This window comes from Hyperoodon ampullatus (assembly GCF_949752795.1).
Source record: "Hyperoodon ampullatus genome assembly, contig: SUPER_X_unloc_1, whole genome shotgun sequence".
In the NCBI taxonomy this organism is placed as follows: domain Eukaryota; kingdom Metazoa; phylum Chordata; class Mammalia; order Artiodactyla; family Ziphiidae; genus Hyperoodon; species Hyperoodon ampullatus.
Genome location: NW_027641097.1, coordinates 4,326,870 through 4,347,994, shown reverse-complemented (window position 1 = coordinate 4,347,994; position 21,125 = coordinate 4,326,870).

Genomic DNA, 21,125 nt, shown 5'->3' with positions numbered 1-21,125 from the left:
CTGATGACATGCCTCATGGAGCTTTGTGATGACAAATGTATGAAGAATTGTGATTACAGTTTTGGAGCATTGTGATGACAGGTATCATGGAGTCTTGTGATGACAAGGCCGTGGAAACTTGTGAAGGCAGTTGTCATGGAGCATTGTTATGACAGGAGTAATGGAGTATTGTGATAACAAGGGCATGGAGCATTGGTCTGAAATGTTTCATTGATTATTGTGATGATAGTGGGCATGGAGCATTGTGATGACAAGGGAACAGAACACTTTGATACATGGGTCATGGAGGATTGTAATAACAAGGGCATGGAGCATTGTGATGAGAAGGGCATCGAGCATTGTGATGACAAGCGTCATGGAGCATTGTGGTGACAAGGGCATGGAGCAATGTGATGAGAGGCTTCATGGAGTATTGTGATGACAATGGCATGGAGCATTTTGATGCCAAGTGTCATGGAGTTTTGTGATGACAAAGGTCATGGAGCATTTTGATGACAAGGTCGTGGTGCGTTGTGATGAGAATGGCAGGGAGCATTGTGCTAACAGGGTCATGGAGCAATTTGGTGAAAATGTCATGGAATATTTTGATGAGAGTAGATATGGAAAATTGTGATGTCAGGGGTCATGGAGCATTGTGCTGAAAATGGTAATGGAGCATTTTGATGACAGGGATTATGGAGCATTGTGATGTCATTGGTCATGGAGCATTTTGATGATAAGTGCATGTAGCATAGTGATGATAGTGGTCATGGAACATTGTGATGACAGGGGTGAGGGAGTATTGTGAAGACAAGTGATGGAACATTGTGATGACCGGGGTGAGGGAGTATTGTGAAGACTAGTGATGGAACATTGTGATATCAGTGGTAAAAGAGCATTTTGATGAGAAGTGCATGGAGCATTGTGATGACAAGGTTTATGGAGCATTGTGATGACAAGGATGTGGAGCATTGTGATGACAAGCGCATGGTGCATTGTGATGACATGGGTTATGGAGCATTGTGCTGACACACGCATCGAGCATTGTGATGAGAAGGGTCATGGAGCATTGTGCTGACAAAGGCATGGAGCTTTGTGATGACAAGGGTCACAGAGCATTGTGATTAAAATTTCATGGAGCATTGTGGTGACAAAGGTCCCAGAGCTTTGTTTGACGAGGTCATGGACCATTTTGATGATAAGTGTCATGAAGCACTGTGAAGACTGGAGTCACGGAGCATTGTGATCACAGGGATCTTGGATCATTTTGATGAAAAGAGAATGGATCATTGTGATGAAAAAGGCATGGAGCCTTGTCATGACAGTGTTCAAGGAGCATACTGATGACAAGTGTCAGCGAGTATTGTGATGCCAAGTGTATTGAGCATTGTGGTGACAAAGGTCATGGAGCATTGTGATGAGAAGACCTTGCATAATTGTGATGACGAGCGTCATGTGGAATGTGATGACAAGTGTTATGGAACATTGTGATCAGAAGGGTTTTGTGCATTGAGATGACAGAGGTCATTGAGCATTTTGATTTCATTGTGATGACAATAGCATGAAATATTATGGTGATTGGCACGGTTCATTGTAATGACAGGGTTCATGGAGCATTGAGATGAAAAGGGGCAAGGAGCATTGTGATTACAGAGGTCTTGGAGCATTGTGATGATAAGGGTCATGGAGCATTGTGATGACAAGGGCTTGGAGCATTGTGATGACAAGTGTCATGGAGAATTGTGTTGACAATGGTAGGGAGCATTGTGATGTCAAGGGACATTGATAATTTTTTATAACAATATCATGAAGCATTGTGATGACAAGCATATGGAACTTGCTATGACAGGGTTCAGGGAGCATTGCGATGACAATTGCACGGAGAATTGTGATGACAAGAGCATGTAACATTTTGATGAGAAATGTCATGGAATATTGTGGTGACAAAGAGGTGGAGAATTGTGATGACAAGGGACATGGAGCAATGTGATGGCAAGACCGTGGAGCATTGTGATGAGAAGACCATGGATAATCGTGGTGACAAGCATCATGGAACATTATGATGACAAGAGCCATGGAGCACTCTGACATAAGATATCACTTATGAAGGAAATGTAAACATGGGTACACATGAACGGAATTAGTAAAGAGAACAGAGTCTCACATATAGAAAACATACTTATGCCTGCTTACGGGGAAAGGAGATGTGGCGAGATGCATAAATCCAGAGTTTGATATTAGCACCAGTACCATTCCATAATCCAAATACAGAATAGACAAGACCAACTGCTTCCTCAGTGAACGGGACTCAACACCCCTATTCTCGGCAGAGGAATATATCTGACTAGTAAGAATCTTAAAACCTATGTATTGATATGTCTCTGTAAGGGAATCAAGTGTGTCTAGACTGGCATAAACATGGCAGTGAAAATCAGCGGAAACCCACGATAAAAAGGAATTTAAAAACAAAACAAAAAAACAGGGAAATTCTTTACAATTCCTTCAGGGGCTCTGATTAAACCTGGAATGACCCTTTCTACAACGACAGCTGGATGTGGCATAAGGCTGGAAATTTGAGACTGATACGATTGGTCAGATTGGGTGAGCAAATGCAGACCCTTTAAAGCAATAATGTGTGGCACCCAATCCTTGGGTCCCAACTCTCCAAATAAAAGGGAATATTACTACAGCTATAACATGTACGGGAAACCTAGAGAATGGACCCACTGTGAATATGAAAGGTTTCTAAGACTCAACTAATAGTCCCTCTCCTCGGGCTCCGGTTTCACTTTCCAACTGCTTTACTATCAGTCTCCCAACTTGGAGAGACAGCCCCTTTAACCTCCTGGTTCGCACAGGTTGCCAAATTGGCAAAGGATGAAAGGGAAGAGGGAGTACCAATGAGAGAGTAGCTGTTAGGCATTTGGACGGGCACATGTCACTCTAATTTCCCAGCACGAAGAAGAATAAACCAAAGTCTCAGCCAACCGCCGGGAACCAGTATACGTCCTGAACCAACATTTGGGACTTGCGGTCAGCTCACAAAAAACGAGTTGAAAAATGGAGCTCAGGGGCACAGCAATTCACAAACTGGCGGAGTAATAAAGGACAACAATCTTCCAAAAATCTGTTAAGGGAAGGCAATGAGGTGGACTTGAAAGCGAGCCAGAATAGTAGGAAACAGATTTCAAGAGGTACATTGGAATCACCATTAAGACACAGGAAGAGGGGCACAACTTCAACAATGATGCACTTGGCCAAAAAGTGTGTATGCATTTTCTCCTCGATATATTCAGCAGAAAACGCATACACCCTTTTTGGCAAAGCAAGCAAGCGGGCAATGCAAATCTGCACTACAAAGAAGTATCACTTCCCAACGGTCAAAAGCGACATCCGCAAAATGTGTAAAAACCAGAATGGCAAGAAAGGCCCTCGATAACAGGGAGCCTATTTATGCTGATGGGCAGGATGTAAATTGACAACTGCCTCTCTGGAGGAGTGCATTGTGTTCCCTAAAACAAGTAAACAACAGAGCTACAGAGCCAATGGCACTTCCAGTCTAGTGAAGATACCTTGGGAAAACTGAATATCAATAAGACAGAGCAAACACAAGTTTGAGGGCTGCACTGCTTACAAGAACCTCAACTTGCATACACCTTAAATATCCCAGGAAAGACAAAAATGGTTCAAGAAATTGTGTAAATAAGTACAATGGAATACCCATCTTCGATGAAATCAATGTCATAAGGCCAGTAGCAGCAAAATGATTGGATTCAGGTACGATGATTCTAAATGAAATAAGTCACAGAGAAAAAGAATCTTATCATAAGATATCACTTATGAAGTCCTGTAAACATGGCTACACATGAACTGAGTTAAGAAAGAGAACAGAGTCTCATATTTAGAAAACATTCTTATGCCTGCTTAAGGGGAAAGGAGATGTGGGGTGATGCATAAAACCAGAGTTTGATATTAGGACAGGTACCGTTCCAAAAACCAACTACGGATTATACACGTCCTAAACCTTCCTCAGTGAAAGGGACTGAAAATCCCATATTTCCCGCAGAGGAATATATCTGACTAGTAAGAATCTTAAAACCTATTTATTGATATGTCTCCGTAAGGGAATCAAGTGTGTCTAGACATGCATAAACATGGCAGTGAGAATCATCTCAAACCCACTATAAAAAGGAATTTCAAAAACAAAACAAAAAAACAGGGAAATTCTTTACAATTCCTTCAGGGGCTCTGATGAAACCTGGAATGACCCTATCTACAACGACAGCTGGATGTGGCATAAGGCTGGACACTTGGGACTGAAAGGATTGGTGAGATTGGGTCAGCAAATGCAGACAACTTAAAGCAATAATGCGTGGCACACATTCCAAGGATCCCAACTCTCCTGGTTGAAGGGAATATTACTACAGCTATAACATGTAAGGGAAACCAAGAGAATGGACACACTGTGAATATGAAAGGTTTCTAAAACTCAACTAATACTCCTTCTCCTGGTGCTTCGGTTTGAATTTCCAACTGCTTTATTATCAATCTCCCAACTTGGAGAGACAGCCCCTTTGAACTCCTGGTTCTCACAGGTTGCAAATTAGGCAGAGGATGAAAGGAAAGATGGAGAACCAATGAGAGAGTAGCTGTTAGGCATTTGGACGGGCACATGTCACTCTAATTTCCCGGCAGAAAGAAGAATTAACCAAAGTCTCAGCCACCCGCCGGGAACCAGTATAGATCCTGAACCAAAATTTTGGACATGCGGTCAGCTCACAAAAAACGACTTGAAAAATGGAGCTCAGGGGCACGGCAATTCACAAACTGGTGGAGTAATAAAGGGCAACTATCGTCCAAAAATCTGTTGAGGCAAGGCAACGAGGTGGACTTGAAAGTGAGCCAGAATATCAGGAACCAGGTTTCAAGAGGTACATTGGAATCGCATTTAAAGCACAGGAAGAGGGGCACAATTTCGACAATGATGCACTTGCCCAAAAAGGGCGTATGTGTTTCCTCCTGAATATATTCAGCAGAAAACGCATACGCCGTTTATGGGCAAGCAAGCAAGCGAGCAATTCAATTCTGCAGTACAAAGAAGTATCACTTCCCAGCGGTCAAAAGGGACATCCGCAAAATGTGTAAAAACCAGAAAGGCAAGACAGGTCCTGGAGAAGAGGGAGCCTAGTTATGGTGATGGGCAGCATATTAATTGCCAACCGCCTCTCTGGAGGAGTGCAATGTGTTCCCTAAAACAATTAAACAACAGAGCTACAGAGCCAAGGGCACTTCCAGTCTAGAGAATATACCTTGGGAAAACTGAAAATCAATAAGTCAGAGCCACCCCAAAATTTAGGGCTGCACTGCTTACAAGAACCTCAACTTGGGTACACCTTAAATATTCCAGGAAAGAAAAATTGGTTCAAGAAATTGTGGTACTTACGTACGACGGAATATCCCTCAGGCATGAAATCAATGTCATAAGGTCAGTAGCAGCAAAATGAGTGGATTCAGGTACGATGATTCTAAGTGAAATAAGTCACAGAGAAAAAGAAACTTTTCATAAGATATCACTTAGGAGGGTCCTGTAAACATGGCTACACATGAACTGAGTTAGGAAAGAGAACAGAGTCTCACATTTAGAAAACACTCTTGTGCCTGCTTAAGGGTGAAGGAAAGGTGGGGTGATGCATAAAACCAGAGTTTGATATTAGTACAGGTAACATTCCAAAAACCAACTGCGGAATAGACAAGACCTACACTTTCCTCAGTGAAAGGGACTCAAAACCCCATATTTCCCGCAGATGAATATATCTGACTAGAAAGAATCTTTAATCCAATGTATTGATATGTCTCCGTAAGGGAATCAAGTGTGTCTAGACTGGCATAAACAGGGCAGGGAGAATCAGCTCAAACCCACTATAAAAAGGAATTTCGAAAACAAAACAAAAAACAGGTAAATTATTTACAATTCCTTAAGGGGCTCTGATGAAACCTGGAATGACCATATTTTCAACGAGAGCTGGATGTGGCATAAGGCTGGACACTTGGGACTGAGAGGATTGGTGAGATTCGTTGAGCAAATGAAGACCATTTAAAGCAGTAATGTGTGGCACAAATTCCAAGGGTCCCAACTCTCCAGGTTGAACGGAATATTACTACAGCTATAACAATGACGGGAAACCTAAAGAATGGACACACTGTGAATACGAAATGTTTCTAAAACTCAACTAATAGTCCGTCTCCTGGTGCTCTGGTTTGAATTTCCAACTGCTTTACAATCAATCTAGCAACTTGGAGAGACAGCCCCTTTAACCTCCTGTTTCACCCTGGTTGCCAATTTGGCAGCGGATGAAAGGGAAGAGGGAGAACCAATGAGAGAGTAGGAGTTAGGCATTTGGACGGGCACATGTCACTCTAATTTCCCAGCAGGTAGAAGAATTAGCCAAAGTCTCAGCCACCCGCCGGGAACCAGTATAGTTCCTGAACCAAAGATTTGGACCTGCCGTCAGATCACAAAAAAAGAGTTGAAAAATGGAGCTCAGGGGAACAGCAATTCACAAACTGGCAGAGTAGTAAAGGACAACTATCGTCCAGAAATCTGTTGAGGGAAGGCAACGAGGCGGACTTGAACGTGAGCCAGAATAGCAGGAAACAGATTTCAAGAGTTACATTGGAATCCCATTTAAAGATCAGGAAGAGGGGCACAACTTCGACAATGAGGCACTTGGCCAAGAATGGCTATGCATTTTCTCCTGAATATATTCAGGAGAAAACGCATACGCCCTTTTTGGCCAAGCAAGCAAGCTGGCAATGCAAATCTGCACTACAAAGAAGTATCACTTCCCACCGGTCAAAAGGGACATCCGCAAAATGTGTAAAAACCAGAATGGCAAGAAAGGCCCTCGATAACAGGGAGCCTATTTATGCTGATGGGCAGGATGTAAATTGACAACTGCCTCTCTGGAGGAGTGCATTGTGTTCCCTAAAACAAGTAAACAACAGAGCTACAGAGCCAATGGCACTTCCAGTCTAGTGAAGATACCTTGGGAAAACTGAATATCAATAAGACAGAGCAAACACAAGTTTGAGGGCTGCACTGCTTACAAGAACCTCAACTTGCATACACCTTAAATATCCCAGGAAAGACAAAAATGGTTCAAGAAATTGTGTAAATAAGTACAATGGAATACCCATCTTCGATGAAATCAATGTCATAAGGCCAGTAGCAGCAAAATGATTGGATTCAGGTACGATGATTCTAAATGAAATAAGTCACAGAGAAAAAGAATCTTATCATAAGATATCACTTATGAAGTCCTGTAAACACGGCTACACATGAACTGAGTTAAGAAAGAGAACAGAGTCTCATATTTAGAAAACATTCTTATGCCTGCTTAAGGGGAAAGGAGATGTGGGGTGATGCATAAAACCAGAGTTTGATATTAGGACAGGTACCGTTCCAAAAACCAACTACGGATTATACACGTCCTAAACCTTCCTCAGTGAAAGGGACTGAAAACCCCATATTTCCCGCAGAGGAATATATCTGACTAGTAAGAATCTTAAAACCTATTTATTGATATGTCTCCGTAAGGGAATCAAGTGTGTCTAGACAGGCATAAACATGGCAGTGAGAATCATCTCAAACCCAGTATAAAAAGGAATTTCAAAAACAAAACAAAAAAACAGGGAAATTCTTTACAATTCCTTCAGGGGCTCCGATGAAACCTGGAATGACCCTATCTACAACGACAGCTGGATGTGGCATAAGGCTGGACACTTGGGACTGAGAGGATTGGTGAGATTGGGTCAGCAAATGCAGACAACTTAAAGCAATAATGCGTGGCACACATTCCAAGGATCCCAACTCTCCTGGTTGAAGGGAATATTACTACAGCTATAACATGTAAGGGAAACCAAGAGAATGGACACACTGTGAATACGAAAGGTTTCTAAAACTCAACTAATACTCCTTCTCCTGGTGCTTCGGTTTGAATTTCCAACTGCTTTATTATCAGTCTCCCAACTTGGAGAGACAGCTTCTTTGAACTCCTGGTTCTCACAGGTTGCAAATTAGGCAGAGGATGAAAGGAAAGATGGAGAACCAATGAGAGAGTAGCTGTTAGGCATTTGGACGGGCACATGTCACTCTAATTTCCCGGCAGAAAGAAGAATTAACCAAAGTCTCAGCCACCCGCCGGGAACCAGTATAGATCCTGAACCAAAATTTTGGACATGCGGTCAGCTCACAAAAAACGACTTGAAAAATGGAGCTCAGGGGCACGGCAATTCACAAACTGGTGGAGTAATAAAGGGCAACTATCGTCCAAAAATCTGTTGAGGCAAGGCAACGAGGTGGACTTGAAAGTGAGCCAGAATATCAGGAACCAGGTTTCAAGAGGTACATTGGAATCACATTTAAAGCACAGGAAGAGGGGCACAATTTCGACAATGATGCACTTGCCCAAAAAGGGCGTATGTGTTTCCTCCTGAATATATTCAGCAGAAAACGCATACGCCGTTTATGGGCAAGCAAGCAAGCGAGCAATTCAATTCTGCAGTACAAAGAAGTATCACTTCCCAGCGGTCAAAAGGGACATCCGCAAAATGTGTAAAAACCAGAAAGGCAAGACAGGTCCTGGAGAAGAGGGAGCCTAGTTATGGTGATGGGCAGCATATTAATTGCCAACCGCCTCTCTGGAGGAGTGCAATGTGTTCCCTAAAACAATTAAACAACAGAGCTACAGAGCCAAGGGCACTTCCAGTCTAGAGAATATACCTTGGGAAAACTGAAAATCAATAAGTCAGAGCCACCCCAAAATTTAGGGCTGCACTGCTTACAAGAACCTCAACTTGGGTACACCTTAAATATTCCAGGAAAGAAAAATTGGTTCAAGAAATTGTGGTACTTACGTACGACGGAATATCCCTCAGGCATGAAATCAATGTCATAAGGCCAGTAGCAGCAAAATGAGTGGATTCAGGTACGATGATTCTAAGTGAAATAAGTCACAGAGAAAAAGAAACTTTTCATAAGATATCACTTATGAGGGTCCTGTAAGCATGGCTACACATGAACTGAGTTAGGAAAGAGAACAGAGTCTCACATTTAGAAAACACTCTTATGCCTGCTTAAGGGGAAAGGAGAGGAGGTGTGATGAATAAAACCAGAGTTTTATATCCATACAGCTACCGTTCCAAAAACAAAATATTGAATAGTCTAGACCTACACCTTCCTCAGTGAAAGGGACTCAAAACCCCATATTTCCTACAGAGGAATATATCTGACTAGTAAGAATCTTAAAACCTATGTATTGATATGTCTCCATAAGGGAATCAATTGGGTCTAGACTGGCAGAAACGTGGCAGTGAGAATCAGCTCAAACCCACTATAAAAATGAATTTCAAAAACAAAAGAAAAAAACGGGGAAATTCTTTATAATTCCTACAGAGGCTCTGATGAAACCTGGAATGGCCCTGTGTACAAGGACAGCTGGATGTGGCATAAGCCTGAACACTTGGGACTGAGCGGTTTGGTGAGATTCAGTGAGCAAATGCAGACAATTTAAATCAATAATGCGTGGCACACATTCCAAGGGTCCCAACTCTCCAGGTTGACGGGAATATTATTACAGCTATAACATGTAAGGGAAACATAGAGAATGGACACACTGTGAATACGAAAGCTTTCTAAAACTCAACTAATAGTACCTCTCCTGGTGCTCCGGTTTGAATTTCCAACTGCTTTACTATCAATCTCCCAACTTGCAGAGACAGCCCCTTTAACCTCCTGGTTCGCAGAAGTTGCCAATTTGGCAGAGAATGAAAGGGAAGAGGGAGAACCAATGAGAGAGTAGCTGGTAGGCATTTGGACTGGCATTTGTCACTCTAAATTCCGTTAAGGAAGAAAAATTAACCAAAGTCTCAGCCACCCGCCAGGAACCAGTATATGACCTGAACCAGAATTGTGCATTTCCGATCTGCTCACAAAAAACGAGTTGAACATTGGAGCTCCAGGGCACAGCATTTCAAAAACTGGCAGAATAATAAAGGACAACTATCGTCCAAAAATCTGTTGAGGGAAGACAATGAGGCGGAATTGAAAACAAGGCAGAATAGCAGGAAACAGATTTCAAGAGGTACATTGGAATCGCCTTTAAAGCACAGGAAGAGGGGCACAACTTCGACAGTGATGCACTTGGCCAAAAAGTGCATATGCGTTTTCAACTGAATATATTCAGGAGAAAACGCATAGGCCCATTTGGCCAAGCAACCAAGCGGGCAATGCAAATCTGCACTACTAAGAAGTATTATTTCCCACAGGTGAACAGGGACATCCACAAAATGTGTAAAACCAGAAAGGCAATACAGGCCCTGTAGAACAGGAAGCCTAGTTATGCTGATGGGCGGGATGTAAATTGCAAACTGCCGCTCTTGAGGAGTGCATTGTGTTCCCTAAAACAAGTAAACACCAGAGCTACAGAGCCAAGGGCACTTCCAGTCTAGGGAATATACCTTGGGAAAACTGAAAATCAATAAGACAGAGCCACCCCAAAATATAGGGCTGCACTGCTTACAAGAATCTTAACTTGGGTAGACCTTAAATTTCCCAGGAAAGAGAAAAGTGGTTGAAGAAATTGTGGTAGTTACATACGACGCAATATCCCTCAGCCATGAAATCAAAGTCATAAGGCCAGTAGCAGTAAAATGAGTGGATTCAGGTACGATGATTCTAAGTGAAATAAGTCACAGAGAAGAAGAAACTTATCGTAAGATATCACTTATGAAGGTCCTGTTAACATGGCTACACATGAACTGATTTACGAAAGAGAACAGACTCTCACATTTAGAAAACACTCTTATGCCTGCTTAAGGGGGAAGGAGAGGTGGGGTGATGAAAAAAACCAGAGTGTGATATTAGTACAGGTACTGTTCCAAAAACCAACTACAGAAAAGACAAGACCTACACCTTCCTCATTGAAAGGGACTCAAAACCCCATATTTCAGCAGAGGAATATATCTGAGTAGTAAGAATCTTAAAACCTATGTATTGATATGTCTACGTAAGGGAATCAAGTGTGTCTACACCGGTATCAACATGGCAGTGAGAATGAGCTCAAACCCATTATAATCAGGAATTTCAAAAGCCAAACAAAAAAACAGGGAAATTTTTTACAATTCCTTCAGGGTCTCTGATGAAACCTGGAATGACCCTATCTACAATGACACCTGGATGTGGCATAAGGCTGGACAGTTGGGACTGAGAGGATTGGTGAGATTCGGTGAGCAAATGCAGACCATTTAAAGCAATAATGTGTGGCACACATTCCAAGGGTCCCAACTCTCCAGGTTGAAGGGAATATTACTACAGCTATAACATGTACGGGAAACTTAGAGAATGGACACACTGTGAATACGAAAGGTTTCTAAAACTCAACTAATAGTCCCTCTCCTGGGGCTCCGGTTTGACTTTCCAACTGTTTTACTATCAATGTCCCAACTTCGCGAGACAGCCCCTTTAACCTCCGTGTTCGCACAGGTTGCCAATTTGGCAGAGGATGAAAGGAAAGAGGGAGAACCAATGAGAGAGTAGCTGTTAGGCATTTGGACGGGCACATGTCACTCTAATTTCCTGGCAGGTAGAAGAATTAGCCAAAGTCTCAGCCACGCGCCGGGAACCAGTATAGTTCCTGAAACAAAGATTTGGCCCTGCCGTCAGCTCACAAAAAACGAGTTGAAAAATGGAGCTCAGGGGCACAGCAATTCCCAAACTGGCAGAGTAATAAAGGACAATTATCGTCCAAAAATCTGTTGAGGGAAGGCAACGAGGCGGAATTGAATGCGTGCCAGAATAGCAGGAAACAGATTTCAAGAGGTACATTGGAATCACCTTTAAAGAACAGGAAGAGGGGCACAACTTCGACAATGATGCACTTGGCCAGAAAGGGCGTATGTGTTTTCTCCTGAATATATTCAGGAGAAACCGAATACACCCTCTGTGGCCAAGCAAGCAAGCGGGCAATGCAAATCTGCACTACAAAGAAGTATCACTTCCCACCGATCAAAAGGGACATCCGCAAAATGTGTAAAATCCAGAAAGGCAAGAAAGGCCCTGAAGTACAGAGAGACTAGTTATGCTGATGGGCAGGATGTAAATTGCCATCTGCCTCTCTGGAGGAGAGCATTGTGTTCCCTAAAACAAGTAAACAACAGAGCTACAGATCCAAGGGCACTTCCAGTCTAGGGAATATACCTTGGGAAAACTGAAAATCAGTAAGACAGAGCCACCCCAAAATTTAGGGCTGCACTGCTTACAAGAACTTCAACTTGTGTACACCTTAAATATCCCAGGAAAGACAAAAATGGTTCAAAAAATTGTGGTACTTACGTAAGATGGAATATCCCTCAGCCATGAAATCAATGTCATAAGGCCAGTAGCATCAAAATGAGTGGATTTAGGTATGATGATTCTAAGTGAAATAAGTCACAGAGAAAAAGAAACTTATCATAAGATATCACTTATGAAGGTCCTGTAAACTTGGCTACACATGAACTGAGTTACGAAAGAGAAGAGAGTCTCACATTGAAAAAACACACTTATGCCTGCATAAGGGGGAAGGAGAGGTGGGGTGATGCATAAAACCAGAGTTTGATATTTGTACAGGGACCGTTCCAAAAATCAACTACGGAATAGGCAAGACCTACACCTTCCTCAGTGAAAGGGACTCAAAACCCCATATTTCCTGCAGACGAATATATCTGACCAGTAAGAATCTTAAAACCTATGTATTCATATGTCTCCATAAGGGAATCAAGTGTGTCAAGACTGGCATATACATGGCAATGAGAATCAGCTCAAACCCACTATAAACAGGAATTTCAAAAACAAAACGCATAAACAGGAAAATTCTTTACAATTACTTCAGGTGCTCTAATGAAAGCAGGAATGACCCTATCTACAATGACAGCTGGATGTGGCATAAGGCTGGACACTTGGGACTGAGAGGATTTGCGAGATTCAGTGAGCAAATGCAGACCATTTAAAGCAATAACGCGTGGCACACATTTCAATGGTTCCAACTCTCCACATTGAAGGGAATATTACTACAGATATAACATGTACGAGAAACCTAGAGAATGGACACACTGTGAAAACGAAAGGTTTCCATAACTCAACTAAGAGTCCCTCTCCTGGTGCTTCTTCACTTTGAATTTCCAACTGTTTTACTATCAATCTCCCAACTTGGAGAGACAGCCTCTTTTACCTCCTGGTTCGCACAGGTTGCCAAATTGCCAGAGGATGAAAGGGAAGAGGGAGAACCAATGAGAGCATAACTGTTAGGCATTTGGACGGGCACATGTCAATCTAATTTACCAGCAGGAAAAAGAATTAACCAAAGTCTCAGCCACCCACCGGGAACCAGTATAGTTCCTGAACCAAAATTCTGGACTTGCGGTCAGCTCACAAAATAACGAGTTGAAAAATGGAGCTCAGGGGCACAGCAATTCACAAACTGGCAGAGTAAAAAAGGAGAACAATCTTCCAAAAATCTGTTGAGGGAGGGCAACGAGGTGGACTTGAAAGCGAGCCAGAATAGTAGGAAACAGATTTCAAGAGGTACATTGGAATCACCTTTAAGACACAGGAAGAGGGGCACAACTTCGACAATGATGCACTTGGCCAAAAAGGGCGTATGCATTTTCTCCTGAATATATTCAGGAGAAAACGCATACGCCGTTTTTGGCCAGGCAAGCAAGCGGGCAATGCAAATCTGCACTACAAAGAAATATCACTTCCAACCGGTGAAATGGGACATCCGTAACATGTGTAAAACCAGAAAGGCAAGAAAGGCCCTGGAGAACAGGGAGCCTAGTTATGCTGAAGGGCAGGATGTAAATTGCCAACTGCCTGTCTGGAAGAGTGCATTGGTTCCCTTAAACAAGTTAACAACAGAGCTACAGAGCCAAGGGCACTTCCAGTCCAGGGAATATACCTTGGAAAGAGTGAAAATCAATAAGACACAGCCACCCCAAAATTTAGGGCTGCACTGCTTACAAGAACCTCAACTTGGGTAACATCTTAAATATCCCAGGAAAGACAAAAATGGTTCAAGAAATTGTGTTACTTACGTAAGATGGAATATCCCTCAGCCATGAAATCAATGTCATAAGGCCAGTAGCAGCAAAATGAGTGGATTCAGGTACGATGATTCTAAGTGACATAAGTAACAGAGAAAAAGAAACTTATCATAAGATATCACTTATGAAGGTCCTGTAAACATGGCTACACATGAACTGAGTTAGGAAAGAGAACAGAGTCTCACATTTAGAAAACAATCTTATTCCTGCTTAAGGGGGAAGGAGAGGTGGGGTTATGCATAAAACCAGAGTTTGATATTAGTACAGGTACCGTTCCAAAAACAAAAAAAGGAATAGACAAGACCTACACCATCTTCAGTGAAAGGGACTCAAAACCCTATATTTCCTGCTGAGGAATATATCTGATTAGTAAGAATCTTAAAACCTATGTATTGATATGTCTCTGTAAGGGAATCAGGTGTTTCTAGACTGGCATAAACATGGCAGTGAGTAGCAGCAAAAGGAGTGGATTCAGGTATGATGATTCTAAGTGAAATAAGTCACAGAGAAATAGAAACATATCATAAGATATCACTTATGAAGGTCCTGTAAACATGGCTACACATGAACTGAGTTAGTAAAGAGAACAGAGTCTCACATTTAGAAAACAATCTTATGCCTGCTTAAGGGGGAAGGAGAGGTGGGGTGATGCATAAAACCAGAGTTTGATATTAGTACAGGTACCGTTCCAAAAACAAAATAAGGAATAGACAAGAGCTACACCATCCTCAGTAAAATGTACCGAAAACCAAATATTTCCCGCCGAGGAATATATGTGATTAGTAAGAATCTTAAAACCTATGTATTGATATTTCTCCATATGGGAATCAAGTGTGTCGATACTGGCATAAACATGGCAGTGAGAATGAGCTCAAACCCACTATAAAAAGAATTTCAAAAACAAAACAAAAAAACAGGGAAATTCTTTACAATTCCTTCAGGGGCTCTTATGAAACCTAGAATGACCCTATCTACAATGAAAGCTGATGTGACATAAGGCAGGACACTTGGGACTGAGAGGATTGGTGAGATTCCGTGAGCAAATGCAGACCATTTAAAGCAATAATGCGTGGCACACATTCCAATGGTCCCAACTCTCCAGGTTGAAGGGAATATTACTACAGCTGTAACATGTACGGGAAACATAGAGAATGGACACTCTGTGAATACGAAAGGTTTCTAAAACTCAACTAATATTCACTCTCCTGGTGCTCCGGTCTGATTTTCCAACTGCTTTACTATCAATCTCCCAACTTGGAGAGACAGCCCCTTTAACCTCCTGGTTCTCACATGTTGCCAATTGGCAGCGGATGTAAGGTAAGATGGAGAAACAATGAGAGAGTAGCTGTTAGGCATTTGGATGGGCACATGTCACTCTAATTTCCTGGCAGGAAGAAGAATTAATCAATGTCTCAGCCACCCGCCTGGAACCAGTATAGGTCCTGAACCAAAATTTTGGACTTGAGGTCAGCTCACAAAAACGAGTTGAAAAATGGAGCTCAGGGGCACCGCAATTCACAAACGGGCAGAGTAATAAAGGAAAACTATTGTCCAAAAATCTGTTGAGGGAAGGCAACGAGGTGGACTTGAATGCGAGCCAGAATAGCAGGAAACAGATTTCAAGATGTACATTGGAATCGCCTTTAAAGCACAGGAAGAGGGGCACAACTTCGACAATGATGCAAAGGGCCAAAAAGGGTGTATGCGTTATCTCCTGAATATATTCTGGAGAAAACGCATACGCTCTTTTTGGCCGAGAAAGCAAGCGGGCAATGCAAATCTGCACTACAAAGCAGTATCACTTCCCACTGGACAAAAGGGACATCCGCAAAATGTGTAAAAACTAGAAAGGCAACACAGGTCCTGGAGAACAGGGAGCCTAGTTATGCTGATGGGCGGGATGTAAATTGCCAACTCCCTATCTGGAGGAGTGCATTGTGTTCCCTAAAACAATTAAACAACCGAGCTATAGAGCCAAGTGCACTTCCAGTCTAGGGAATATACCGAGGGAAAACTGAAAATCAATAAGACAGAGCCACCCCAAAATTTATGGCTGCACTGCTTACAAGAAACTCAACTTGGGTACACCTGAAATATCCCAGGAAAGACAAAAATGGTTCAAGAAATTTTGGTACTTACGTACGATGGAATATCCCTCAGCCATGAAATCAATGTGATGAGGCCAGTTGCAGCAAAAGGAGTGGATTCAGGTACAATGATTCTAAGTGAAATAAGTCACAGAGAAATAGAAACATATCATAAGATGTCACTTATGAAGGTCCTGTAAACATGGCTACACATGAACTGAGTTAGGAAAGAGAACAGAGTCTCACATTTAGAAAACAATCTTATTCCTGCTTAAGGGGGAAGGAGAGGTGGGGTTATGCATAAAACCAGAGTTTGATATTAGTACAGGTACCGTTCCAAAAACAAAAAAAGGAATAGACAAGACCTACACCATCTTCAGTGAAAGGGACTCAAAACCCTATATTTCCTGCTGAGGAATATATCTGATTAGTAAGAATCTTAAAACCTATGTATTGATATGTCTCTGTAAGGGAATCAGGTGTTTCTAGACTGGCATAAACATGGCAGTGAGTAGCAGCAAAAGGAGTGGATTCAGGTATGATGATTCTAAGTGAAATAAGTCACAGAGAAATAGAAACATATCATAAGATATCACTTATGAAGGTCCTGTAAACATGGCTACACATGAACTGAGTTAGTAAAGAGAACAGAGTCTCACATTTAGAAAACAATCTTATGCCTGCTTAAGGGGGAAGGAGAGGTGGGGTGATGCATAAAACCAGAGTTTGATATTAGTACAGGTACCGTTCCAAAAACAAAATAAGGAATAGACAAGAGCTACACCATCCTCAGTAAAATGTACCGAAAACCAAATATTTCCCGCCGAGGAATATATGTGATTAGTAAGAATCTTAAAACCTATGTATTGATATGTCTCCATATGGGAATCAAGTGTGTCGATACTGGCATAAACATGGCAGTGAGAATGAGCTCAAACCCACTATAAAAAGAATTTCAAAAACAAAACAAAAAAACAGGGAAATTCTTTACAATTCCTTCAGGGGCTCTTATGAAACCTAGAATGACCCTATCTACAATGAAAGCTGGATGTGACATAAGGCAGGACACTTGGGACTGAGAGGATTGGTGAGATTCCGTGAGCAAATGCAGACCATTTAAAGCAATAATGCGTGGCACACATTCCAATGGTCCCAACTCTCCAGGTTGAAGGGAATATTACTACAGCTGTAACATGTACGGGAAACATAGAGAATGGACACTCTGTGAATACGAAAGGTTTCTAAAACTCAACTAATATTCACTCTCCTGGTGCTCCGGTCTGATTTTCCAACTGCTTTACTATCAATCTCCCAACTTGGAGAGACAGCCCCTTTAACCTCCTGGTTCTCACATGTTGCCAATTGGCAGCGGATGTAAGGTAAGATGGAGAAACAATGAGAGAGTAGCTGTTAGGCATTTGGATGGGCACATGTCACTCTAATTTCCTGGCAGGAAGAAGAATTAATCAATGTCTCAGCCACCCGCCTGGAACCAGTATAGGTCCTGAACCAAAATTTTGGACTTGAGGTCAGCTCACAAAAACGAGTTGAAAAATGGAGCTCAGGGGCACAGCAATTCACAAACGGGCAGAGTAATAAAGGAAAACTATTGTCCAAAAATCTGTTGAGGGAAGGCAACGAGGTGGACTTGAATGCGAGCCAGAATAGCAGGAAACAGATTTCAAGATGTACATTGGAATCGCCTTTAAAGCACAGGAAGAGGGGCACAACTTCGACAATGATGCAAAGGGCCAAAAAGGGTGTATGCGTTATCTCCTGAATATATTCTGGAGAAAACGCATACGCTCTTTTTGGCCGAGAAAGCAAGCGGGCAATGCAAATCTGCACTACAAAGCAGTATCACTTCCCACTGGACAAAAGGGACATCCGCAAAATGTGTAAAAACTAGAAAGGCAACACAGGTCCTGGAGAACAGGGAGCCTACTTATGCTGATGGGCGGGATGTAAATTGCCAACTCCCTATCTGGAGGAGTGCATTGTGTTCCCTAAAACAATTAAACAACCGAGCTATAGAGCCAAGTGCACTTCCAGTCTAGGGAATATACCGAGGGAAAACTGAAAATCAATAAGACAGAGCCACCCCAAAATTTATGGCTGCACTGCTTACAAGAAACTCAACTTGGGTACACCTGAAATATCCCAGGAAAGACAAAAATGGTTCAAGAAATTTTGGTACTTACGTACGATGGAATATCCCTCAGCCATGAAATCAATGTGATGAGGCCAGTTGCAGCAAAAGGAGTGGATTCAGGTACAATGATTCTAAGTGAAATAAGTCACAGAGAAATAGAAACATATCATAAGATGTCACTTATGAAGGTCCTGTAAACATGGCGACACATGAACTGAGTTAGGAAAGAGAACAGAGTCTCACATTTAGAAAAGAATCTTATGCCTGCTTAAGGGGGAAGGAGAGGTGGGGTGATGCATAAAACCAGAGTTTGATATTAGTACAGGTACCGTTCCAAAAACAAAATACGGAATAGACAAGACCTACACCATCCTCAGTAAAAGGGACTCAAAACCCTATATTTCCCGACGAGGAATATATCTGATTAGTAAGAATCTTAAAACCTATGTATTGATATGTCTCTGTAAGGGAATCAAGTGTGTCTACACTGGCATAAACATGGCAGTGGGAATCAGGTCAAACCCAGTATAAAAAGGAATTTCAAAAACAAAACAATAAAACAGGGAAATTCCTTACAATTCCTTCAGGGGCTCTGATGAAACCTGGAAGGACACTATCTACAAAGAAACCTGGATGTGACATAAGGCAGGACACTTGGGACTGAGAGGATTGGTGAGATTTGGTGAGCAAATGCAGACCATTTAAAGCAATAATGTGTGGCACACATTCCACGGGTCCCAACTCTCCAGGTTGAAGGGAATATTACTCCAGCTGTAACATGTATGGGAAACCTAGAGAATGGACACACTGTGAATATGAAAGGTTTCTAAAACTCAACTAATATTCCCTCTACTGGTGCTCTGGTCTGATTTTCCAACTGCTTTACTATTAATCTCCCAACTTGGAGAGACAGCCCCTTTAAACTCCTGGTTCTCACAAGTTGCCAATTGGCAGAGGATGAAAGGTAAGATGGAGCACCAATGAGAGAGTAGCTGTTAGGCAGTTGCACTAGCACATGCCACTCTAATTTCCCTGCAGGAAGAAGAATTAATCAATGTCTCAGCCACCCGCCTGGAACCAGTATAGGTCCTGAACCAAAATTTTGGACTTCCGGTCAGCTCACAAAAAACGAGTTGAAAAATGGAGCTCAGGGGCACAGCAATTCAAAAACTGGCCGAGTAATAAAGGAAAACTGTCGTCCGAAAATCTGTTGAGGGAAGGCAACGAGGCGGACTTCAAAGCGAGCCAGAACAGCAGGAAGCAGATTTCAAGAGGTACATTGGAATCGCCTTTAAAGCACAGCAAGAGGGGCACAACTTCGACAATGATGCACTGAGGCAAAAAGGGCGTATGCGTTTTCCCCTGAATATATTCAGGGGAAAACGCATATGAACTTTTCGGCCAAGCAAGCAATGCAAATCTGCACTACAAAGAAGTGTCACTTTCCACCGGTCAAAAGGGACATCCGCAAAATGTGTAAAAACCAGAAAGGCAAGACAGGCCCTAGAGAACAGGGAGCCTAGTTATGCTGATGGGCAGGATGTAAATTGCCAACTGCCTCACGGGTGGAGTGCATTGTGTTCCCTAAAACAAGTAAACAACAGAGCTACAGAGCCAAGGGTACTTCCAGTCTAGGGAATATACCTTGGGAATCCTGAAAATCAATAAGACAGAGCCACCCCAAAATTTAGGGCTGCACTCCTTACAAAAACGTCAACTTGGGTACACCTTAAATATCCCAGCAAAGACAAAAATGGCTCAAGAAACTGTGGTACTTACGTACGATGGAATATCCCTCAGCCATGAAATCAATGTCATAAGGCCAGAAGCAGTAAAATGGTGCTTTTAGGTACGATGATTCTAGGTGAAATAAGTCAAAGAGAAAAAGAAACTTATCATAAGATATCACTTATGAAGGTGCTGTTAACATGGCTACACATGAACTGAGTTAAGAAAGAGAACAGAGTCTCACATTTAGAAAACACTCTTATGCCTGCTTAAGGGGAAGGAGAGGTGGGGTGATTCATAAAAACAGAGTTTGATATTAGTACAAGTACAGTTCCAAAAAAAACAACTACGGAATAGACAAGACCTTCACCCTCCTCAGTGAAAGGGACTCAAAACCCCATATTTCCCGCAGAGGAATATATCTGACTAGTAAGAATCTTAAAACCTATGTATTGATATGTCTCCGTAAGGGAATCAAGTCTGTCCTAACTGGCATAAACATGGCAGTGAGAATCATCTCAAACCCACTATAAAAAGGAATTTCACAAACAAAACAAAAAAAATAAAGGAAATTCTTTACATTTCCTTCAGGGGCTCTGAGAAAACCTGGAATGACACTATTTACAAGGACAGCTGGATGTGGCATAAGTCTGCACACTTGGGACAGAGAGGATTGGTGAGATTCGGTGAGCAAATGCAGACCATTTAAAGCAATAATGCGTGGCACACATTCCAAAGGTCCCAACTCTCCAGGTTGAAGGGAATATTACTATAGCTATAACATGTATGGGAAACCTAGAGAATGGACACACTGTGAATACGAAAGGTTTCTAAAACTCAACTAATTGTCCCTCTCCTGGAGCTCTGGTTTGACTTTCCAACAGCTTTACTATCAATCTCCCAACTTGGAGAGAAAGCCCCTTTAACCTCCTCGTTCGCAAAGGTTGCCAATTTGCAGAGGATGAAAGGGAAGAGGGAGAACCAAAGAGACAGTAGCTGTTAGGCATATGGACGGGCATATGTCACTGTAATTTCCC